At 41.0% G+C, this 26,251-nt stretch overlaps 1 protein-coding gene across 14 annotated transcripts in view; it reads right to left on the reverse strand.

The window, feature by feature from the left end:
* The window catches only part of raraa (retinoic acid receptor, alpha a), a 735,685-nt gene that overhangs the window by 281,234 nt on the left and 428,200 nt on the right, over nt 1–26,251 (reverse strand). Inside the window, exon 1 of one of the 14 annotated variants that reach the window (XM_063037135.1) lies at nt 7,288–7,305. The exons of the other annotated variants lie outside the window; for them this stretch is intronic. The gene's annotated coding sequence lies outside the window, so the exon portion shown is untranslated. Of the gene's footprint in view, nt 1–7,287; nt 7,306–26,251 lie in introns of those variants that run through there. 14 annotated transcript variants of the gene reach the window in all.

Genomic DNA, 26,251 nt, shown 5'->3' on the forward strand with positions numbered 1-26,251 from the left:
AAATCCTCCAAAGCCCACTGTCAGGATGTTAAGTTAACTTTAGCATCCTCTTCCAAACCAACATCTGCAGCTTTGAGGCCTAAATTACACTCAAGTTAATTCCAATAGTCCTACCAAATTGCTGGGATTTCCAAACCGACAGAGGAAAAGATTTGAGCATGCTTTGAAAGCCACCTGGGAAAACTGCAACATTCCCTAGACTAGGGGCCGCCAACCTGTCCATCGCGATCGACCAGTCGATCTTTGAGACTTTCCCAGTAGATCCCCAAAAAATTCAAGAATAAATACAGAAATACCGTTGTAATGTGAGCATTATAAAAGTAAGTAATACTAATTAGGATAATGGTAATATAGCAATATTTTCACTACAAAGCTGTTTGTAAAGAGAGATTGTTTCCGGGTTGCGGGGGTTTAGTTCTGTTCTTTCTGCCCAGTGCACATGTGTGTAGCTCCCCCCACCATGCACCGCGTTTTCAGCGTAGCCTGTGCTACATCAAAGTGACCAATTAGATTAGGTAAGAGTACAGACTGTTGCAAACATCAATATACGGCAGTATCCCCAACCTTCAGGCCGCGAAGCATGCAGGGGTGCCGAGGTAGTCGGGATGCACACAGCACATCTTTATGAAAAAAGCCGAAATAAACAAGCTAATTAATTAGGTGCCGCCCAGCATGTAAATGTCGGCCCAGATCAGAGGCATGCAATCGGCAATCGCTCATAATATCCTGATAGCATGGTGGAGGCTCCACGAAAGAAGGCGAAAACATACAAATTCCATCCAGAATGGGAAGAGGAATTTCTGTTTACCTTGGTGAAAGACAAGTGTGTATGTATGTTGTGCCACCAAACGCAAGCACTGACTAAAAGAGGGAATCTGGAGCGGCACCACAACACCAACCACCAGGAATTTAAAGACACCTACCCCCCCAAAGAGCGCAATTCGTGCCTGGAAAGTTGAGGAGCTGAAATCGGGGTTGAAGGCCCAGTAATCGTCTTTCACAAAACATGCTGCTCAAAATAAGGCTGCTATTGAAGCATCATTTCGTGTAAGTCACCTTTTGGCTGAACACAAGGAGTCTTTTACAGATGGCAATTTATTCAAGGAAGCAATGGCCATTACCGCGGAGACTGTTTTTAATGACTTTAAAAACAAAAACAGCATCACAACCACAATACATAATATACCGCTTAGCTCTGCAACAGTGACAAGGAGGGTAGAGTCACTGTCAGAGGACGTGGATCGACTTGTCACTCTGTGAATATTTTTTCACTACAGTTCGATGAATCCCGGATGTAATGCAAACAGCTCAGCATGTTGTATTTGTCGGAATGGCTTTCCAGGATTTTACAACAAAGGAGGACTTCCTCACTCTTTTGCAATTAAAGGAGAGAACGAGAGGTGAGGATATCTACAATGAGTTTAAAAAATATGTCCGTGAAAATGACATCCCCATTCATAAACTGGTGGTAATTACTACTGATGGGGCCCCAACAATGTGCGATGTGCGCATTGGATTTATAGCACTAAAAGTCAGTGCCTACTTCAGGTCAACTTATCTATGTGAAATTGCATTTTCACAGATGAAAATTATTAAATCTAAGTACAGGAGCTGACTTACTGACAGACACCTTACTAGGGTTGCCAACTTTCTCACTCTCAAATAAGGGACAAAAGTAGCAGTCAAATCCCGGGACATTTGTGTTTACCCTGAGAAAGACTACCATGACCATGAAGCCTTGCGCGGGCACCTGTGTGCGCATGTGCGTACATGCCGATTTCTTTACCCCACGAATCGGTTTTGGCTTAATCTTCATTATTTCTACTTTATATAGGCTGTGTATTTATCATATAATTCCTGCTTTTACTATATGTTAGTGTTATTTTAGGTTTTATGCGTTATTTGGTATGATTTGGTAGGTTATTTTTTTGGGTCTGGGAACACTCAAAAATTTTTTCCATATAAATTAATGGTAATTGCTTCTTCAGTGTAAAGCATTTCCGCTCAAAAGGTTTCATAGAACACTCTACCTTAGCAACCCTACACCTCACAGACTGTCTCAGACTGGCTGTCTGTAGTTATGAGCCAAATTTCAGGGAACTAGCAGAAAGTATTCAGCCCCAGTCATCACACTGAGTGCAACAGTCAATTTTTATTCATTTATTTTTGGTGTTGAAATAAAATTAAATAATGAAACTTAGAATTAAGTATTGCAATATTCTTAAAGAAAGACAGCTATGGCCTGTTTGATATGTTAGTTACAGTGTTTTCTTGTTTGAATCAATTTGAAAGTTTGACAAAAGTATTTTGTGTAATTCAAATACAATTAGCCCAAATAAAAGGCCTCAAATTGGAAGTACAATCTGAGCTGTTTCTTCTCTAAACGATTTAGTAGGTAGATCTTGCCTTCCACTAAGGTCGAGGTAGGGGATCTTGGGCTTAAAAAGGTTGGTGACCACTACCCTAGACTCATGAGAATCTGAGCCCAGGAGCACCGTGCATGAAAACAGCTTTCTGGATGATATTAAGAAACTTGAGCAACACACATCAAAGTTGCTGGTGAACGCAGCAGGCCAGGCAGCATCTCTAGGAAGAGGTACAGTCGACGTTTCAGGCCGAGACCCTTCGCCCAGCCTGAAACGTCAACTGTACCTTTTCCTAGAGATGCTACCTGGCCTGCTGCGTTCACCAGCAACTTTGATGTGTGTTGCTTGAATTTCCAGCATCTGCAGAATTCCTGTTGTTTGCATTAAGAAACTTGAGTTCATGCATTGGGAGCACACAGAAATGCAGTGGTTTAAGGAGTATATGACCTCTAAATCTGTGAGCAGCTCTCCCATTGCAGTATCTGCAAGTCTCACAGCCACCTCAGGACTGGAGTAGAAGTCATGTACAATCACATATGTCTCTTAAGAAGTAGGGAACAGGTTTAGTAACACTCTTGTTAGCAAGCCTCCATTCAAAACAAAAATGGAAGTATGTAAGATTATGGGTATGTCAGATTAACGGGTGGTCAAAACTGTCCAATACATCACTGGCACCAGCGTACCCACCATCAAGGTTATAAATATAGAAAGGTGCCAGAAAAGAGCCAGTAACATCATGAAGGATCCCACCCACTCTGCCCATGGACTGTTTGCCCCACTCCCCATCAGGGAGGAGCCTATACAGCATCCACACCAGGACCACCAGACTCAAAAACAGTTACTTTCCCCAAGCAATAAGGCTGATCAACACCTTCATCCATTAACCCACCACCACTGCTTTATCATTTCCTGTCCTGTATATACAGACACTCTTGTACCTAGAATCACTTTCTGGACATACAATCAATGTATATAAGCTATCTTATGTATTTATAATTATTGTGTTCTTTATCACAGTTTTTTTTTGTGCTGCGTCGGATCTGGAGTAATAATTATTTTGTTCTTCTTTACATTTGTGTACTGGAAATGACATTAAACAATCTTGAATCATATATGTGCGTTACAAGGTTATTTTCTTGACTGTCTTTCACAATTTGAGTTCAGGTGTAAAATGTGAGTTGGCTCATTTGCTAGATTGCACATGGCCTGTTAGTTCCCACAGTCTGACTAAATGTACTTGGCACAAATGTTGCAAGAATTTGTTTCACCATATGGATTTGCTTTTGAAAAGACAGAGTACATTGTCAGTGTCTCAATTTTCAGTAATGCATTGCTTTAATTTAAACTAGGTTCTACTCTTCCTTCTCAAAATCTATTACTCTACCATTCCTCATTGAACTGCTGAGTAGGACTTGCTAACTTTAATTTGATGCTGATGCAGCAGCAGACTATGGAGAGTCAGAGGGAATGGAGATTTAATAATTTCATATATCTGCTCTACCTTTTGTGAACCATACACAGACACACAGAAGCATATATCTAACACAAAAATCTGTGGCACACTCATTCCTATACTATGTTCCATCACTTTCACCTTTAAACAGCAACAGAATCTGGGTCACAATGATTAGAATTCACTCATTCATATTTCTCACATGTCCACTGTCTTATCAGATTCCTCCTGCTTCAGCTCTTCAACTCTTCCACCTATCACCTCACAACTTCTTAGATCATACCACCTCCCCCACCCACCCACTTTTCCCTTCACCTGATTTCACCGAGCGTCTGCCAGCTTGTACTCCTTCCCCTCCCCACATCACCTTATTCTGGTTTCTGCCGTCTTCCCTTCCAGTACTGATGAAGGATCTTGGCTGACAATATCAATTGTTTATTCCTCTCCATAGATACTGCCTCAACTGCTGAATTCCTCCAGCATTTTGGGTGAATTACAAATACGTCTCTATTCTGAACATAGAGAGATGCAAAAATTATTGGCAAAGCCAGCATTTTACCATCCTTGACCAATATCCCTGAAATGAGATGGTAATTAAAAATGAATTACATTAGTGGGTCTGGGATCACAAAAACCATACTGGGAAATCACAGCAAATGAGGAAATCTGGACACCTTTGCTGTTATGGTGTTAAAGGTACTGTATCCACAGAATTATTTTATCCAGAGAGAGTCTTTCTATACCTTATCGAGCTTCATCAGCTTCAACAATCAGTAAGATTTTGACAAAGCTTGCTTTAAGCACAAATTACTATTTATCAAAAATGACAAAATGCATTTCACCAGATTAGATATTTGAATGTTTGAGAAAAGACTGGCATCTATCTATTTACTGTATATTTCTATTAATTAATCCAAAATTTCTAAACCAATATAAAATCAGAAAAAATAGCCTCTGAAAGTGCCCCATCGCTATGGAGTGGTGAATATTACATTGCTCCTTTGACTTGTTACTGATTTCAGTCTGTCAATACCAATAAATCCCTTTCTTCCCATAGATGCTGTTGACCTGCTGAGTGTTTCCAGCATTTCGTGGTTTTATTTTAAATTTTATTGTATCTGCAGTTCTGTTTTGATTCTCTTTAGAAGCTTTAGCAAAAGGTTAAGTCTTAGAAACCATCTTCCCAAAAGCTGATAAACATAATCTTGACATCTCCTGTCTGAAATCGATCAAACCAGTGTGCAGAAGGGAAATAATCAATCAACAGGTAGTCACTAAAAATAATGTAAACAATTCAACTACCTGGACCCAAGTTACAACCAACACCTATTCATAATGAGCAGTTGCACATCAGATGTAATGTATTGACCAGCAAGATCACATTTCATTACTCCTCAAGTTTCAGATGTCGATGTACATGAAGCGCTATGCATTTCACCTCCCGGTTTGCTTGCATCTTGAGTACATGCATGCGCAGTTTATAGTCAATGCTACTTAACTAAAGTACTTAGTTATGTAGGATGTATTCTCTCTCCCTTATCTAAGCATAGTACTACTACTAATTGCAGCAACTTGTGTACTGACATCCTAGCTTTGAGTTAATGGTTAAGTGTACCAGCTAAGGCTGCAGGACCGTTGGTCTTCTGCCTTGGAAAATAACAGAGGTGAGGTGAGGTGTGGTGTGTGGGAAGGGGGTTGGAATGGTGATGAAGGTCAGACTTAGGTCATTATCATCAACTTCCATCATTTCAGCGTGGTTTGAACATGATTGAGTTTCCACTGGTGTAAAAGATGACCACATAGTTGTTTATCCTGTTTTCATCCAGTATATGGCTGTTCATTCATTGTGAAGGAGGTCTAATTGATAGACCATTTCTGCAGAAAAATAGTGATTATCGATCGGGGTTCAATTCCTGCCGGTTGCTGATTGTTGAAGCTGATGAAGCACAAGGTATAGTAGCATAGTGGTTAATGCATCACTTTACAGTGCCAGCAGCTGGGATTCAAAATCTGCCACTGTCTCTGTGACGTCTGAATTTCCTCCAGGTGCTCCAGTTTCCTCCCACAATCCAAAGGTGTATGAGTTTGGGTTATAAATTGTGGGCATGCTATGTTGGTGCTGGAAGCATGGCAACACTTGTGGGCTGCTTAGCACGTCTTTGGACTGTGTTGGTTGTTAACACAAAACAACAGTCTGCTGTACGTTTCAATATACATGTATCTTAAATCTTTAATTTTATTGAAGTATCCATTATCATTCATTATACATAATAATGATGATTTGCTTGATCTCAGCTGTAGCTTTGGCTTTCTTCCATCCATTGTGGATTAGCGGTAATGGGTTCACAGAGATGTAGATTAACAAAATGGATGATGGGGGAAACCACTAAAGGTAGCTGTCAGGGATAGGTTATAAGTACTTTATAATACATTTATAACAATCCGCAGCTGTACAGCTTAGAGCCATCAATCCGCATGAAGGGTCTCAGCCCAAAACTTCAATTGTCCATTTCCCTCCAGAGATGCTGCCTGACCTGCTGAGTTCCTCAAGCATTTTGTGTGTGTTGTGCAAAATTTCCAGCATCTGCAGAATCTCTTGTGACACCACTGAGGAGATTCCCTCCGGTAGACTGCCAATACAAGTAAAGGGCCTGCTGGATAGCAACAAACCTTGGTGGGATCCAAAAATATATTTGGTCCAGGACATGGGACAAAGTGGGCATGACTGCTGGTTGCCCCTAAAGTTGATTCGCTCAGCCAACAGCCCCATGCATTTAATCATCACATTGCCTGAGAATCTAGAATACTGAATACACATTGGTGGCCCCTACAAGAGCAGGGTTCCCAAGTCAAGAAATAAAACCAGAATTCCAGAGATTCCCACCAGATTCTGTTTTTAATTAAAGCAGCCCTAATTGCTTCAGGAAGACTGTCAAAGTATTAAAGAGGGTATGGAACAGATTTACTGAAATAGCACCTGGAATGAGCCCTTTCAGTTATGTCAAACTTAAAATGTGTTCCTTTGAGCTGATGAGGTTTGAGCAAGGTACTCAAAATCACATTACATCCAAATCTTCTGAAATCACTCTCCACTTTTCTGCAGATGTTGACCAAATTATGACTTCAGGAGAAACCTAGCTGACCTAATGTGAAGAATATACTTTCACCCTGACAGTAAAACTTTTGAAGTTGCTCAAACAAAAAAAGGGAATCCAAGCCAGGTCCTGTTCAAACAGGTTGCCAAGAGAGAAGCCATTTCTGACATCTTTGTACTGCATTATAAAAAAATAATATTGAAAAAAAAATAGCATTACCAGGTTTTGCTGCTTTTGTTTGATCACTTGATAAAGCATACCAAGTTGATAGCTATGTTTCACCATAGATCTTGGAAATGCTCACATCAAACTGCCAAACAGGAAGCTACTTGTGGAGGACAGACAGACACATCCTTAGACACCTTCAATTTACCATTCTGCAGTCAAAAGTCAGCTGGATCAAATACATCTGTAGGATAATTAAAAGCATATTTATTCAGTATTTCTGTGAACTTCACATCACTCATCACTTTAATAAAACTTACTAAGACCATCACTCAGAAATAATACTCAACAAAATACAGAAGAGCGTATTGTAATAACAGCACCTTAGTATGACTGTGTGCCTCAGGATACTGAAAGATTGCAAGGAACATCTGACTGATTGAAAACAAATCCCAGGATGTGAAAGACTAGACTCGATTTCAAATAATCTTCTGATAAACCCAACAAAGGATAAAGGAACAAAAAAAATTAAACATTTTTATCTCATTGAATATATTCCAACATAATGCACAGTAATCTCCAATTTATATTGTTAATTCACTGCCACTAGCTTGTAATCCTAGAAGTCTGCTCTTAAAATGGACATTTGTTTTTTGCCCATAGGTGAGGGTCAGCAATTTTAAGCCCACAGTGGCCATAAATGCAATGGATTGAAGCCACACAAGTAATGCATTATTTTGGACAATTTGTGCAGAAGCATATCAAATTTTCAAAAAACAATGTCCCACATAATTTTTAAATTTTCAATTGGTGACACAAAAGTAAGATGTTGCTGCATCAAAAGCAGTTAGCAAAGTTGTCATACAACCTACTTGTTGCATGATGGACATCATTGATCTAGTGTTTGGAGCCAAGCCCTTGCTAATGATGTGCAGGGCCATTATATAAGATAGCAATGTATGAGAACACTGAAGATCAGCATCTTTACAGTTGAGAGTTCTATGATCAGATGACTGAGAACCTTGCTGAGATATTCTTATCTAAACTATATCCTGGTACCAGCTAAATTCATGTTACAGAATGTTTCAAATCAATTTTAATCAAAATATTCAGTGGATATATGGTGTATCGGAAAGATAGGTTAGTAGGCAGAGAGGGTGGTGCAGCTCTGTAAAAGAAATAATATAAAATCATTAGAAAGAGATGACATAGGATTGGAAGGTGTAGAGTTTCTATGGGTTGTGTTAAGAAATGGCAACAACAAAAGGACCTTAATGGCAGTTGTATACAAGCCTCCAAACAGCAGCCAGGATTTAAAAAAATTTTTTTTAATAGAACAGCACAGTACAGGCCCTTCGGCCCACAATGTTGTGCCGACCTTCAAACCCTGCCTCCCATATAACCCCCCACCTTAAATTCCTCCATATACCTGTCTGGTAGTCTCTTAAACTTCACTAGTGTATCTGCCTCCACCACTGACTCAGGCAGTGCGTTCCACACGCCAACCACTCTCAGAGTTAAAAAGCTTCCTCTAATATCCCCCTTGAACTTCCCACCCCTTACCTTAAAGCCATGACCTCTTGTATTGAGCAGTGGTGTCCTGGGGAAGAGGCGCTGGCTATCCACTCCATCTATTTCTCTTATTATCTTGTACACCTCTATCATGTCTCCTCTCATCATCCTCCTCTCTGAAGAGTAAAGCCCTAGCTCCCTTAATCTCTGATCATAATGCATACTCTCTAAACCAGGCAGCATCCTGGTAAATCTCCTCTGTACCCTTTCCAATGCTTCCGTATCCTTCCTACAGTGAGGTGACCAGAACTAGACACAGTACTCCAAGTGTGGCCTAACCAGAGTTTTATAGAGCTGCATCATTACATCGCGACTCTTAAACTCTATCCCTCGACTTATGAAAGCTAACACCCCAGAAGCTTTCTTAACTACCCTATCCACCTGTGAGGCAACTTTCAGGGATCTGTGGACATGTACCCCCAGATCTCTCTGCTCCTCCACACTACCAAGTATCCTGCCATTTACTTTGTACTCTGCCTTGGAGTTTGTCCTTCCAAAGTATACCACCTCACACTTCTCCGGGTTGAACTCCATCTGCCACTTCTCAGCCCACTTCTGCATCCTATCGATGTCTCTCTGCAATCTTCAACAATCCTCTACACTATCCACAACACCACCAACCTTTGTGTTGTCTGTAAACTTGCCAACCCACCCTTCTACCCCCACATCCAGGTTGTTAATAAAAATCACAAAAAGATTTGAATTACAAATTACAGCAGGAGATAGAAAAAGCGTGTCAGAAAGGCAATGTCATGATAATCGTTGGGGATTTTAACATGAAAGTGGATTGGGAAAACCAGGTCAGCACTGGACCTCAAGAGAGAGAATTTGTAGTATGTCTAAGGGATAGCTTTTTAGAACATCTTGTTATTGAGCCCACTAGGGGATTGGCTGTGCTGGATTGGGTGTTGTGCAATGATCCAGAGGTTAGTAGAAGCTTAAAGTTAAGGAATCTAGGGTTAGGGAACAGTGATCACAATATGATCGAGTTCACATTGGAATTTGAGAGGAAAAAAATAAAACCCAATGTGTCAGTATTTCAGTGGAATAAAGGAAATCACAATAGCATGAGAGGGGAACTGGCCAAAGTTGACTGGGAAGGGACATTTGTAGGAAGGACAGCAGAGCAGCAATGGCTGGAGTTTCTGCAAAAAATGAGGGAAGTGCAGGACAGATATGTTCCAAATAAGAAGAAATTTTCAAAGGGAAGAAGGACACGACCGTGGCTGACAAGTGAAGTCAGGGCCAAAGTAAAAGCAAAAGAGAGGGCATACAGGGAAGCCAGAGCGAGTGGGAAGATAGAGGATTGGGAAGCTTTTAAAAACTTGTAGAAGGAAACTAAGAAGGTCATTAGGAAGGAAGAGATGAATTATGAAAGGAAGCTGGCAACTAATATCAAAGAAGATACTAAAAGCTTTTTTTAAGTATATTAAGGGTAAAAGAGAGTCAACAGTAGATATAGGACCAATACAAAATGACGCTAGAGATATTGTAATGAGAGATGCAGAGATGGCAGAGGAACTGAATGCATATTTTGCATCAGTCTTCACAGTGGAAGACATCTGCAGTATACCGGACATTCAAGGGTGTCAGGGAAGTGAAGTTTGTGCAGTGAAAATTACGACTGAGAAGGTGCTCAGGAAGCTTAATGACCTGAGGATGGATGAATCTCCTGGACTTGATGGAATGCACTTTCTGGTTCTGAAGGAAGTAGCTGGAGAGATTACAGAGGCATTAACGATGATCTTTCAAGAATCGATAGATTCTGGCATTGTACTGGATGACTGAAAATTTGCAAACGTTACTCTGCTATTTAAGAAGGGTGGGAGGCACCACAAAGGAAACTATAGACACGTTAGCCTGACATCAGTAGTTGGGAAGTAGTTGGAATCGATAGTTAGGGATGAGATTACGGAGTACCTGGAGGCATATGACAAGACAGGCCAAAGCCAGCATGGTTTCCCGAAAGGAAAATCCTGCCTGACTAACCTACTGCAATTTTTTGAGGAAGTTACAAACAGGGTAGACAAAGGAAATGCAGTAGACGTGGTATACTTGGATTTTCAGAAGGCCTTTGACATGGTGTCGCACGTGAGGCTGCTTAGCAAGTTAAGAGCCCTTGGAATTACAGGGGAGGTACAGGTTTCCCCCACCATCCGAAGGTAGAGCGTTCCTATGAAATGGTTCATAAGCCGGAATGTCATAAAGCGAAGAAGCAATTACCATTTATTTATATGGGAAAAATTTGTGAGCGTTCACAGACCCAAAAATAACCTACCAAATCACGCCAAATAGCACGTAAACCTAAAATAACAGTAACATATAGTAAGAGCAGGAATGATATGATAAATACACAGCCTATATAAAGTAGAAATACTTCTCTACAATCATTGCCTGCACCGTTCTCCGTAGCGAAAATCTCACGTAAGCGCTCTCGGCAGAAACACAGCGTAAGTGCTCTTGGCAAAAACACTCTCTCCAGTAACCTTTAAGCTATGAAGCTGCCTAATCATACCAAATAACGCATAAAAATACACAGCCTATATAAAGTAGAAATAATGTATGTACAGTGTAATATCACTTACTGGAATCAGGAAGACAGCGCCGAGCACACTGATGATGGTGTGTTAGGCTGAGTCGTCGGAGGTTGGGGTGGTGCAGTGGCCCCCACCCTCCAGGCCACCGACCGATACGCGAAGCATGCAGGGGTACAGCGGTGGCCGGATCGCACCCAGCACATCTTTAAGAAAAAAGCCAAAATAAACAAGCTAATTAATTAGGTGCCGCCCGGCACGTAAATGTCAGCCCAGATCAGAGGCGATTGCTGATTGCGTCGCCTCTGATCTGGGCCGACATTTACGTGCCGGGTGGCACCTAATTAATTAGCTTGTTTATTTCCGCTTTTTTTCTTAAAGATGTGCTGGGTGCCTCCCAGCTACCACTGCATTCTCCGCGAATCGGTATCTGTCCGCGGCCCGGGGGTTGGGGTGGTGGGACACTCAGATGTCATCTCATCATCGTCTGTTTCCATTAGGGCAAACAGGTCATCTTCTTCTATCTCCACCTGCTTGATGTTGAAGGTCGAGGTTCGTCATCTGCTGTGGCTGATGTGGAAGGCTTGAAAAACGACAGTATGCTTGACTGCTAGCCTCGCGCATTTTTCCATCATACAGTTCTTTGTAAGCACTCAAACCATCTTGCAAAATATACCCTAAACCTACGTACTCTTTCAAAATTAAAGTCGTACTTTATCATTGCAGCGAAAATCTCATGCAGTTGCTTCACGTTCAGTTCCTGGACGACTTCACTTTCGTTAGCTACTGCATTCAGTTTCGATTGTTATCCTTTCCTCTTCCAACTGCATCAGGTCCTCATCAATCAGTTCTTGGTCATGGGATGCCAAAACCTCTTCAACATCATCTTCGTCAACTTCCACAAACCAAACTCACTTCGTCCTTACTTCGTTCACCACGATCGAAACACTTAATTATGTCTAGTTTTACGCTAAGTGTAACACCCTTATGAGCTCTTTTAGGCTTTTTCGATACCGCAGAACTCATCTTGCAAACAGATGCTCATAGGCACGTGTTTAAGCAATGCTGGCTAGAATGCTGTTCCGAATCCGGGGGAGGAGCGGCTGCTTGGGACGCGCGCTGCTTTTTTTTTTGCGCGCTGCCTTTTATCGCGCACTGCTTTTTTCGTAACAGTGAAAACATCTTCTGTTAGCGAAAGCAGGTAACTAATGTAGGTCTTTCGTAACAGTGAGGTTTCGTAAAGCGAACGTTCGAAAAGCGGGGGCACCTGTACTAGCATGGGTGGAGCATTGGCTGGTTGGCAGAAAACAGAGTGGGAATAAAGGGATCCTATTCTAGCTGGCTGCCGGTTACCAGTGAAGTTCCACAGGGGTCGGTGTTGGGACCTCTGCTTTTTACGCTGTATGCCAATGATTTGGACTACAGTATTAATGGATCTGTGGCTAAATTTGCCGATGATACAAAGATAGGTGGAGGAGCGGGTAGTGTTGAGGAAACAGAGAGCCTGTAGAGAGACCTTAGATAGTTTAGGGGAATGGGCAAAGAAGTGGCAAATGAAATACAATGTTGGAAAGTATATGGTCATGCACTTTGGTGGAAGAAATAAATGGGCAGACTATTATTTAGATGGGGAGAGAATTCAAAATGCAGAGATGCAAAGGGAATTGGGAGTCCTTGTGCAAGATACCCTAAAGGTTAACCCCCAGGTTGAGTTGGTTGTGAAGAAGGCCAATGCAATGTTGGCATTCATTTCTAGAGGTACAGAATATAAGAGCAGGGATGTGATGTTGAGGCTCTATAAGGCACTCATGAGATCACACTTGGAGCATGTGCAGTTTTGGGCTTCTTATTTTAGAAAGGATATACTGACATTGGAGAGGGTTCAGAGAAGATTCACATGAATGATTCCAGGAATGAAAGGGTTATCGTATGAGGAACGTCTGGCAGCTCTTGGGCTGTATTCCCCGGAGTTCAGCAGAATGAACATCCCAAATGTTAAAGGCCTGAACAGATTAGATATGGCAAAGTTGTTTTCCATGGTAGGGGAGTCTAGGACAAGAGGGCACGACTTCAGGATTGAAGGACGTCCTTTTAGAACAGAAATGCAGACAAATTACTTCAGTCAGAGGGTGGTAAATCTATGGAATTTGTTGCCATGAGTGGCTATGGAGGCCAAGTCATTGGGTGCATTTAAGGCAGAGATAGATAGGTTCTTGATTAGCCAGCGCATCAAAGGGCATGGGGAGAACGCAGGGGAGTAGGGATGACTGGAAGAATTGGATCAGACCATGACTGAATGGCAGAGCAGACTCGATGGGCTGAATGGCCTGCTTCTGCTCCTGTATCTTATGATCTTAAAATGGATTAAAGCAAAACAAGGTTTGGGGAGAGTTAAAGCATTCAATTAATTTGCAGATACTTTCTTCATGGCATTTCTCTTAACTGTTTCAAATTATAATTTAAAAGTTCATCTCAAGCTTTTGAAAGAGAGAGAGTGGCCAGAGAGCTTCCTGAGACAATGAGTTAGCAAATAGGAAACATATTGCATAAGTGACTTTTGAGTTACACAGGTTTAATAAATGCTCCAAAATTTAAAGTGCATTATAGTCATCACTCACTTGTGTATGATCAACAAATTTAATTTAGCAATGAAAGGCAATCCAGAGTCAGAGTGCATTTTGCCAATGTTATGGGATATGTGCGGGCATTTCACAAAACCCAAAGGCAGTCTATAAACACTGAAATAAAAATAGAAAACAGAGTGGGGGGAAGCAAAGACTATTGGTGTTAGAAGACAGAAAATGATAGTTTAACTTCTTTACTGGAAGACTGACGTGAAAACGTTACCTAATATTTGCCTGCGTATGTGAAAGAATGGGAGGGTCAGAAAGGGCTGTTTTTGTTGTCTTATTTTGTTCTGTTGTCACTGCTGTTTGTGTGGTTCTGTATTGTGCATTGTGTTGTTGTTGTGTTGAATATTGTGGGCATGCTATCTTGGTGCCAGAATTTTATTTTGGTTTACAGACTCAGCATGGAACTGGCCACACAGCAACCCACCTATTTAACCTTAGCCTAATCATAGGACAATTTACAATGACCAATTAACCTACTAACCAGTACATCTTTGGACTATGGGAGGAAACCAGAGAATCTGGAAGAAACCCACGCAGCCATGGGGAGAACGTACAAACTCTGTATAGACAGCGCTGGTATTGAACTTTGAATTCCGATGCCCCAAGCTGTTATAGCATCGTACTAACAACAATGCTACCGTGGCGCCCCAGTGTGTGGCGACACTTGTGGGCTGCCCTCAGCACATCCTTGGGTGTGTTAGTTGTGAACACAAATAACACATTTTACTGTATGTTTTGATGTACATGTGATAAATAATTCAGAATCTGAATTTTACAGATATTGACAGAATCAATTTCTCTTTTGCTAGGTTACAATTATATATATTCTTGTGTTTACGCTTTGCTACCTTGAGAATGTGAATGCTGTCAATTAGATGCTTCAATACTATCACTTGGATGTGGGGATGAAGAAAAAAATTGAGTTTGGTTATGATGCTCCTGTTAAACTAATGAGACCTTTATGGAAATGACATATATTTAGATAGGTACTGACCATGCCCAGTGTCCAAGAAACAGCACACCTGCAAGAAAACACTGCTTTTATAATGAACGGTTATCGCCCAATATCACTCATATCTACGGTGATGAATTGGTTTGAGAGATTGCACATGGCTGGAATTAACTCCTGCTTGAACAAAGACCTAATCTCACTGAGATTTGCATAACACCACAACAGGTCCACAGCAAACACAATCGCTCTGGCTCTCCACTCGGCTTTGGGGCACCTAGGCAACAGCAAAACATACTTCAGACTCCTATTTAGCGACTGTACTTCAGTGTTCAACACTATCATGTCCTCACCACTAATCAACAAGCTTCTAATCTTGGTCCTCTGTACCTCCCTCTGCAAATTGATGTTCAACTTCCTCATCAGGAGACCATGTCAGTGCAGAAAGGTAATAACATCTCTTCACAGACAACATCAACACACCTCAAGGATGCATGCTTAGCTTACTGCTCTGCTCACTCTACACTCATGACTGTGTAGCTAGGCACAGTGCAGATATCATCTATAAATTCACTGATAACACCATTGTTGTTGGCAGAACCTCAGATGGCAACAAGGTGGTGTATCGGAACGAGATAGATTGGTTGGTTAAGTGAGGCTGCAGCAAAATTCCCACACTCAACATCAGTAAAACCAAGGAAGTGATTGTGGACTTAAAGAAGGGGAAGTTAGAAGAACACACAGAACACACAGAAGAACACAGTCCTCATTGACAGGTCAACATCTCTGAGGAGCTATCCTAGGCTCAACACATTGATGCAGTCATGTAAGACCCATTGCAGCAACTCTACTTCATTAGGAGTTTGAGAAGATTTGGTATGTCACCATGGGTGTTTCCTCTGGGTGCTCCAGTTTCCTCCCAAATTACAAAGACATACGGGTTAGGATTAGTAAGTTGTGAGCATGCTATGTTGATACTGGAAGCATGGCGATACTTGTGGGCTGCACCCAGCACAATCCTCAGACTGTGTTGGTTGCTGGTGCAAAATTACACATTTCACTATGTATGCTTTAATGCATATGTGACAAATAAAGCAAATCTTTAAAATCTTTATCTTTAGAGACTCTAGCAAATTTCTACAGATGGATGTATGGTGGACAGCATTCTGACTGGATGCATTACAGCCTGGTATGGAGCCTCCAATGCACAGGATTACAAGAGTCTGTGGAGGTTTACAGACTTAGCTAGTTCCATCAAAGGCACAACTCTCCCCACCATCAAGGACATCTCCAAAGGGTGGTGCCTCAAGTAGACAGCATCAGTAAACACCCTCACCATTGAGGACATGCTCTCTTCATATGACTACCATTGGGAAGGAGTACAGGAGCCTGAAGACCCACACTCAATATTTTAAGAACAACTTCTTTCCCTCTGCCATCAGATTTCTGATCAGTCTATGAATCAATGACCACTACCTTGTTATTCATCTTTTGTAATTACAGTCATTTTTATGTCTTGCACTATACTGCTACCACAAAACGACAAATTTCACGACATAGTATATTATCAGTGATAATAAACCTGATTCTGATCCTGCAAAAGATCATGAAAATGTGTAGGAGAGAGCTAAATTAAGAACCCGGTGGCATGGTGCGAAGACGATAACCTATCCCTCAACGTCAGCAAGACAAAGGAATTGGTTGTTGACTTCAGAAGGAGTAGCAGACCGCACAACCCAATTTACATAGGTGGTGCACAAGTGGAACAGGTCAAAAGCTTTAAGTTCCTTGGGGTCAATATCACAATTGACCTGACTTGGTCCAACCAAGCAGAGTTCACTGCCAAGAAGGCCTGACAGTGCCTTTACTTCCTGAGAAAACTAAAGAAATTTGGCCTGTCCCCTAAAACCCTCACTAATTTTTATAGATGCACCGTAGAAAGCATTCTTCTAGGGTGCATCACAACCTGGTATGGAAGTTGTCCTGTCCAAGACCAAAAGAAGCTGCAGAAGATCGTGAACACAGCACATCACACAAACCAATCTTCCGTCCGTGGATTCACTTTACACCGCACGCTGTCAGAGCAGTGCTGCCAGGATAATCAAGGACACGACCCACCCAGCCAACAGACTTTTTGTCCCTCTTCCCTCCGGGAGAAGGTTCAAGAGCTTGAAGACTCCTACGGCCAGATTTGGGAACAGCTTCTTTCCAACTGTGATAAGACTGCTGAACGGATCCTGACCCGGATCTGGGCCGTACCGGCCTCTTGGGTTTTTTTGCACTACCTTACTTCCCATTTTTCTATTTTCTATTTATGATTTATAATTTAAATTTTTAATATTTACTAATTTTAACTATTTTTAATATTTAATATTTGTAATCCAGGGAGTGTGAAGCGCAGAATCAAATATCGCTGTGATGATTGTACGTTCTAGTACCAATTGTTTGGCGACAATAAAGTATAATGTATAGTAAGATTATTTTTAATGTATAGTATCCACAATCCTACATTAGTCTTTAAGAGTTCACAGATGACATTATTGCTCACTCAAATTGCCTAATTCTTGGAATAAAATTGCAAATTTTTATTTCCATAAATATTAGTCAGTGTTTACAATGTTTATATTAGATTTTTCAAAGCAAATTTCTTGTCAAAGTTAACTTGAGTGATGAGTTTTGCACATAGACAAGAAAAGCATACAAAGCTCTACATAGAAAATTTTAACTCACAAAAAAATTGACACTTACCCAAATGACAAGTGATTAAATAGTTGCAAAGGCAAGCTTTAAGGAGAATCTTAAAGGATGAAAACTTTGAACTGGAGGACTTAGCGGATACTGACAAGAAATGCAAACCTTCTGACCTGAAAAATGTACTTGTTACAGAAGGAATGAATGAAAAATTCTTCGGAATAGTATCTGGGATGGCAGCTCTGTCTTATGAGCAGAGATTGAGGAGCTAATCCTCCTTTCAGTAGAGTTTAAAAGAGTGAGAGGTGATTCCACTAAAACATCAAACATGCTTAGAAAGATCAATAGGGTAGATGTTTCCCTCTGGTTGAGGAGCCTCGAATGTGGTGGTCACACTCTTAAAAGGGTAGGGTATATAGGTTCGTGGGCCGGCTGGTGGCGCAGCGAGATCAGCGCCGGACTCCGGAGCGAAGGTTCCCGAGTTCGAATCCAGTCAGGCCGCTCCCGGGCACGCTTTCCATCCGTGCCGGGTTGAGTGTCGAGCTCGCAACTCAGCCTCGTAAAAAAAAGCTGTGCTGTGAGAAGGACGTGGGGGACCACTCACAGAATCTTTCCTCCAAGACAACCACTTGAAAAAGTGGTCGCCGAGGCTCTGGCAGAGTATGGCACACAACAAAATATATAGGTTTGAAATAATGAGGAATTTTACTCAAAGCATGGCAAATCTTTGCAATTTTCTTTGATGGACGGCTAGCCAGCTTGGGCACCGAGTTCATTCAAAGCTAAGGTTGACAAATTTCTGAATATTACAAGACTTAAGGAATGTAAAGATAGGGGTAGAAGACCAGGAAAGAACTTATTGAATGTCAGATCAAACTTGAGGGGCTGAATGGCTTACATTCACTTCTGTTTCTTATGCTCTAAGTGTCAACAACACAATTTCCACAAATTCATGTGGGTCATGGTATAGGCAGCAGAGATTTGAAAAAGGCCCTTTCTGGAAGCCACCAGAAAGGAATCAGAACGGTTATACTTGACGTAACAAAGGCATAATTTCCACTCAAATAAGAAATTACTGCTACCTACTTTATTCAGGATAATGAGACCAGATTAAATAGCAACTTCAAAGAAGAAATTGATATATATTTGAAAAGGGGAAAAAAAATCAGACCCGTGGAGGGAAAATGCTGGCTTGGAGCTGTATGATTCTATGATACTATTGAACAGCCAATTATTATCAAATTATGACCATGACATTCTTACATTTAAAGCTTTACCCTGCTGAAAAAGAAAGCAACTAACCTCACATTTGCATACAAGTAACTATGCATCACAGAGTTTAATTTGAATAAGATGAACTGAGTGATAAAAGATTAAATTGGATCTAAAATTATCTGCTGACTTTCATTTTGGTGGATAGTCAATATTCCAGTATATTATGTCCACTGGATTTCAGACACTTAGGTAGCTGCATTGTCAAACTAAATGCCATCTTCTATGGGAAGGACAAATAGAAATAATCTGCAGGGGCTGATGCAGATGTCAGAGGCAGAACTTTCTATTACTCTTGGAATCATTCTAAGCTTTTGACATGAATACTCAAAAGAGTAATGATGCACAGTAGAATAAATTTTCAAACTTTATCCTTCAACCAAGAGCAAACTACTGTTAGATTTTTAGTATTTTCAATGAGCAACATGGACTCGCACAATAATTATTAGTAACACTCAGTCGCAGAAAATACATGTCACAGCACAATGCACTGTGATTCAGTTAAACACAGCACTGATAGGAGACATGACAGCACAACTCAAAGCATCTCAAGAAACACAACATCATAAAGCCTGACAGAATGCAATTCAACAAAGTATTGCTAGAGAAAACATAAAAACTAAAGCATCTCCAGACATTGAATTACACAACCTTCCAGCATAACACAACTGCAAACCAGTGGTTTACTTCAGACAGAACTGAAGGCAATTCTGCAGGGGTCAGGATATTCCTGCCTTCCATGTCTGACCACCCTACTTTAGCACTAGGCTCAGCATCAGGGCTGGGACTCAGTATTCCTGAAAAAACAGGCCGGATACACTTTGCATCTCGCCCCTCTGATTCATACAAGCCATTGTTGGCACATGTAATGTGACCCCCATTAAAGATGAATGGCAGCTGGTGGATTGGTTGTAATACATTAACAGAAGAGGTTCTACAGATGCTGAAAATTCAGAGTTACACACACAAAATGCTGGAGAAATTCAGCACATCAGGCACATCAATGGAGGAGAATAAACAGGTAACGTTTCAGAACAAGACCCTGCAGAAGTGTCGTGGCCCAAACTGTCAACTGTTTATTTCCCTCCATTGATGCTGCCTGACTTGTTGGGATCCTCCAGCATTTTGGTTACAATATAAATGTTTTAAATTTATATTGACTAAATATGATTTTAAGTCAATTTATACTTTTAAAAATAACTTTATACATTTTCAAGAACATCAAAATCCACTTCAACGTTTTTAAATGTTTCCAATTGTCAAAACTGTCAAAAGGTTATTTGTAGTGGAGTCTCAAGATTCACTACCCGAGGCTTAGTTCCCACTCAGATTCATTCTGTATTATGGACTAGCTGTGGCTGCAAGGCCAGGAGCTCAGCTTATCCTGTAGAACTGCAGAATACTGGCATAGCCTTGGTATTACTGGGAGGAGACAACCAGACAATGCTTGATCCAGCCTACTCACTCACAGTGACACAGTTTATGTTTCCAGGTACACAATAAGCCTACACATTTCAGTACAGACATCCCACCCTGCAAAAACTCATTTCAGGGAGGTAGCACCATCAATTTGCGGGAGACTCCCGGAACTTCCGGGAGAGGTGGGATGTCTGCAATAGAGTAGCTCCTTAGCAGCTAGCCAGCTAGTTTAAATAACGTTAGCTATGCTAATGAACGAATGACACCTGTTAAACTCACTTCAACACGTCTTTTACAGTCTTAACCCACCATGGGCAACAGAAAAGCCATTGTTGCAACAGCGCAGCGAGCAACACTGTCATTATTTTGACCTCTATTAGGCAGGGGTACACTTTAGTGTAGTCTGGGGTGATGTACGTTTTATATTTGTGAGTGTGAGCAGAATTATCTGCAGCTTAATGTGAAAAAGACTAAGGAGCTGGTGGTAGACCTGAGGAGAGCTAAGGTACTGGTGACCACTGTTTTCATCCAGGGGGTCAGTGTGGACATGGTGGAGGACTACAAATACCTGGGGACACGAATTGACAATAAACTGGACTGGTCAAAGAACACTGAGGCTGTCTACAAGAAGGGTCAGAGCTGCCTCTATTTCCTGAGGAGACTGAGGTCCTTTAACATCTGCCGGACGATGTTGAGGATTTTCTGCGAGTCTGTGGTGGCCAGTGCGATCATGTTTGCTGTTGTGTGCTGGGGCAGCAGGCTGAGGGTAGCAGACACCAACAGAGTCAACAAACTCATTCGTAAGGCCAGTGATGTTGTGGGGATGGAACTGGACTCTCTCACGGTGGTGTCTGAAAAGAGGATGCTGTCCAAGTTGCATACCATCTTGGACAATGTCTCCCATCCACTACGTAATGTACTGGGTGGGCACAGGAGTACATTCAGCCAGAGACTCATTCCTCCGAGATGCAACACAGAGCGTCATAGGAAGTCATTCCTGCCTGTGGCCACCAAAATTTACAACTCCTCCCTGGGAGGGTCAGACACCCTGAGCCAATAGGCTGGTCCTGGACTTATTTCCTGGCATAATTTACATATTACTATTTAATTATTTATGTTTTTATTACTATTTATTTATGGTGCAACTGTAACGAAAACGAATTTCCCCCGGGATCAATAAAGTATGACTATTTTCTTTTTTTGGAACACTCTGCCATGGCGCGTGCTCTCTCTCGTGCTCTCGCTCGCTTGCTCTCGTTCTCTCTCTCTCTCTCTCTCGTTTGCTCTCACGCTCTCTCGCTCGCTTGCTCTTGCACTCTCTTGCTCGCTCTCATTTGCTTTCTCTCGCACACTCTCTCTCTTTCCCTCTCTCATGGTCGCTCTCACGCTCTCTCTTGCTTTCGCTCTCGTGCTCTCTCTTGCTTTTGCTCGCTCGCTCTCAAAAAAATTGATTTCCGTGATATTGTATATAATTTGTGGGCATCAGGGAGCCAGTATTAATATGCGGGAGACTCCCAGAACTTCCGGGAAAGGTGGGATGTCTGGTACATTATATAATTCCAGATACCAGTTTAGAAAACTTCAGGCAGTTTGTCCTCTGTAGCAATTGCACAAAACAACAGTGTCATCAGTTATTCAACTGGCACTGAATAAATTTAATCTCCTCTCCAGTGAGACAAACTATTAAAACAAATTTACAATTTTACCATTTCATTTTAAACATGACCATTTTTCACCACAGTTGCTTTAATTAATGCAAGCCATGCCACAACACAGGGATGTATAACTAACAAAAAGGCTTTGTCAAAAGTACTAGAAGGATTTTAATCGACAGTGGAAATCAACCTTTAAAAAAAAATGAAAATATCTATTCTTGGAAATCAAAGACTTAAATCTGGGTATCATTACAGCCACTGTACATCTAAATTAATTTTATCTTTTAAGTCCTGCTGAAAATTACATATTTAACAGAGATTGCCAGCAATATTAAGGATTTCCTGTCCCTTGCCTTATTATCCCCTTCCCAGGCGTCTTTCCTGTCGTGTGAAGGCATTCAAAGCCGTCTGCAGCCTGTCGCTCTCATGCATGTTGCTCGCTGAGCATGTTCCTGTCTGGCAGCTCAATTCCTCAACTTGCTTCCTATTTTACATGTCTAACAAATATTTTGCCAGTTACCAAGTGGCTCCCTGGCCAGTGATAAATGATATTGCACAAATCCACCCAAAAAAATCCCAGGTCAATTCCCCTGAGAACAGCTACACTGCTTTAACTAAGGGCCAGAAAGCAAGGAGGATAAGGTGTGGTGGGATGCACCTTCTAACCTTTCTGGTTAAGATTTTTTTAAAAAACATTTCAGATAAATTGGTTAAAACAAAAGCTCCACTTTCCTGCTTTGTTTTGGCAAAATAAATGCAGAGCCATTAGATGAGTGCATGGACTTACAGTAAGCTCTCTTCTGAGAGGAAGATAAGTAATCAATTTGTCTCCAAGTGGCAGATTCAAAGCCCTATCCTACAACAATACAAGTGTAGAACATAAGTTGGCTGCAACTTCACAGCAAAGCACATTCTATCTCTTGACATAAAAGTCAATGCTCAACCGCCCAGCATATCACTGGGTCCTGGAGCCCTTTCTGTACAACTCCTCTTCACATTGCAGAGGTGGAAAAAACTGCAATAGTAATTCAGGAGGGTAGGACAAAAATGGATGCTTATTGAGGGAGCACCTCTCGTTGAAATAAAGATGGTGGTGAAGAGCCTAAGGTCCACATAAGCTTCACAATTCTGAATGTGGGAAATGCTTTGAACTTATGGAGTGTGGTTTTGCTGGTTCCATTCTGTTTCAGTTCTGGATCTGGTCCCATTTCTTTCCAATTCTGGACACGCCTCCATCCTGTTCCAATTCCCGACAGCAACAACATGTGAAAAACCACAAAGCACTTGAGGTGTGCCAATTTGGCGATCTGAACCATCACCAGGACCCACTGTGGATGAGCTACTGCTGCTGACACTGGATCAAAGACAAACCAGGCGGCTAGATTTTAAACCATTTTTACCAAGTCATAATGGTTTTCTTCTATTAAAACACAGTAAAGAGGTACTCCCAAGCACAAACCAAACTTTCAGTAAAGTGTCAGCAATAATTCAAAGACATTCCTGTCTCAAGGTCCTCTGGCTACAACACAATCCAGTGCCTCTCCGAGCCACATATCCTTTTGCCTCATATAGCTAAAAGTGTTGGGGATTGTACTTGTTGCAAATACACTCCACAAATCCAGGGCAATGCAAAATGGATGGACCAACAAGCAAAAACAAAAGTCTGCCTCCTTCATCCTGAAACACAAACATGAGAACGCAGGAATTTTTCAGGTCTAAAGGACAGAAAGTCCACCTTGTGTTCTCATTAGCTTCACCAGTTATGGTGATAACCAGCCATACTGAATACGAAAGCTCCACCCCTCCCCGGTCCACAGAGTTAGCTGACTTTAAGGTATGACCAATTGGTCTCAGGATCCCCAGGTCAGGAAAGGGAGAATCAATTTGGAATCAGACACTTGATTATCAGTAATTAATTCCATTTAAGGTACATGCAAATAAATCTTTGGGCATTACTGTAATTTTATGTGAACCATAGATCCCCACCATTTTCTCTGCACCACTGCGGTCTTAACTTCAATTTCTGCTCTTGCATTCTTAAACCCAGACTCTTAGCTCTGAAATGGAATTGGCCACATAGAAAAGATGCAGATACACAGAGGGATAAAACTCAATGATAGAAAAGAATCTGGGGGCAATCTGAGGAAGACAAATGATGAAAAAGACAAAGTGAGAGAAATAACGGCAAAATCTGAAGTTTTCTCTTTCTATTATTAAGACCACGACCAACTTCAGCCCTCTCAAATTGTACTTGATAATGCTGGCCTGCCATTTTGAAACAGAGAAATGCTGCACAATTTATCCACTTACATACAATTGTATTCCTAATAACTACAGTTACAAATCAAAAAGCAACTGAACTATGCCTCATCTATCCTGATAGCAATACTACAGAAAATCTCTACCTGTCTCAAATTCTCAACTTCAGTTAGATTATCCAAAAGTAAACAAGAAAGATTATTGCCCAGAAGACAGGTTATGGCAGAGGTCTGCACCTAGAGCACTTTCACGTCCCCTCAGATTGTAATGATACAAGTAAATTTAAAATAGTGAGACATACAAACTATCAGGGAAAAGGAGTCAGTGGAAGTACAGAATCAGTTTTAAAACTTACTACTTCCCTATCCCATAGAAGGTGATATTGAAACCCAATACTATCTGATGCACAAACTAGTTGACGTCAAGAGTTAGTGAAAACCATATGCAGTCCTCAATCAATCAGTTGAAGCTGAACAGCATGGACAATGAATCTTTGCAGAATAGCCACAGTTTCAAACCTTTCACTGCCAGAGTTCATAGTATGGCTACGTACCCATATACTCCCTTGGATGTAAACTATTTTCTGAATCATTACCTTCTGCTAAACGGGAAATACACAACTTTTCTTTTTAAAAATGTCAACCATTATACAAGCGAAAGGGTCTCAAGCAGCTGAGTTCAATCTATGGATCCAATTAGCAATTGATTACAATTGCAAGTCCACAGACTGTATAAACAGATGATGAAAGTGGACTCCAGGGAGGGAAGGAAGCACATCAGTCATCTTTATTTATATTTACTTCAATGATAAATGTTTCAAAAACATCAGAGGAAAATATGTTTACTAATAATCTTTTTATTCTTGGGTTTTGGAAGTAGTTCTGAAACATAACTGCGGTAATTTCGCAAACAGGACCATATTCTCACACAGCAGTCTTCTGGGCCCGACATAGATTGTACAACACTAATCTAAAATGGATGCTTTGCTGAAAATCTGTAACATTTTTGGAGGCTGTTGAGCAGTGGGTGGTGGGGGTGGACGTACAGTTACAGAAATGCAACAGAAATCAAAGAATGAACGTGGGCAAAGAAGCCCTCAAGATTAGTTTTGCCTTGATCAGTACAATTGACAGTGTTTCAAGAAGTCACAATCTTCTCCTCTAAAATACAGTATCTAATAATACCTGGGTGTTATACAATTGATAATTCACTGAAATTGATTGAACTAATGCCTGATGTTGCAGTTATCAGGAGACAAACCATTTCACAACAGCTGCCACTTAAATCTGCACTGTGCTTTCAACATCAAACGTGATCACGTTAACACCTGCCTGTAAATGATACTGGCAAGGATCCTCTTAAGAACTCACACAAAAAGATCATCTATCAGTAAATGTTCTCTTAGATTCAGACAGTATTGTTAGTAGCCTACTGACTGCAATGGTAGCAACAATTAAGGGAGAGGCTACAATGCAAGTTTAAGATCCTTCCAGCAGGGAAGAACCATGAAAACCTTGCTTTCCCTGATACTGTGTGGTCCTTGGCTAGTGTCAAGTTAATTGATTTCATTATGACAACGGTGTTATTTGTAGTGTTTAGTTCTTGAGTTTGAAACCTGGACCTACTTCTCGACATGTTTTGGTATCATGCATGTTGGTGCAGTTATCTATAAATCCATTCTCTATAAACAGATTCAAGCATTATTTCATCATTCATTGTCAATATAGTGAATGATCGCAGATTTCTTAAGATTTTCTGATTGTAACTTCATTAGCTAGCACTGACAAATCACTATTAGGCAGTGTTTTAAATCGGAGTACGAATGGAATTCCTTTCGCAAAATGTAATTTAAAATCGCCATATTTAAATGAAAAGTGCTCATAAAATATTGAAAATCTTGTCACATTTTTCTTACACCAAAGCACAGAAATCTGCATGAGTAATTTGTGTTTTATGTGCTCCAAGCATGCTGCCACATTTCCCAAATTCTGTCCTCAATTTACGTTCTGAAAATAATTGCCAAGGTGTAAATTGCACAGTAACAAGTCTTATTGCTCCAAAAACAACATTAAATTGATCTGGACAGAATTTCTTTTTCTTTCCTGAAAATGGCTCCAAGGTTTGGTATATAATCATAGATGGCAAACCTGAAATAAATGCTAGTCTTAAGCATCAACACTGTTCAGAA

The sequence above is a fragment of the Mobula hypostoma genome, chromosome X1 (genome assembly GCF_963921235.1).
Source record: "Mobula hypostoma chromosome X1, sMobHyp1.1, whole genome shotgun sequence".
Taxonomy (NCBI): Eukaryota; Metazoa; Chordata; class Chondrichthyes; order Myliobatiformes; family Myliobatidae; genus Mobula; species Mobula hypostoma.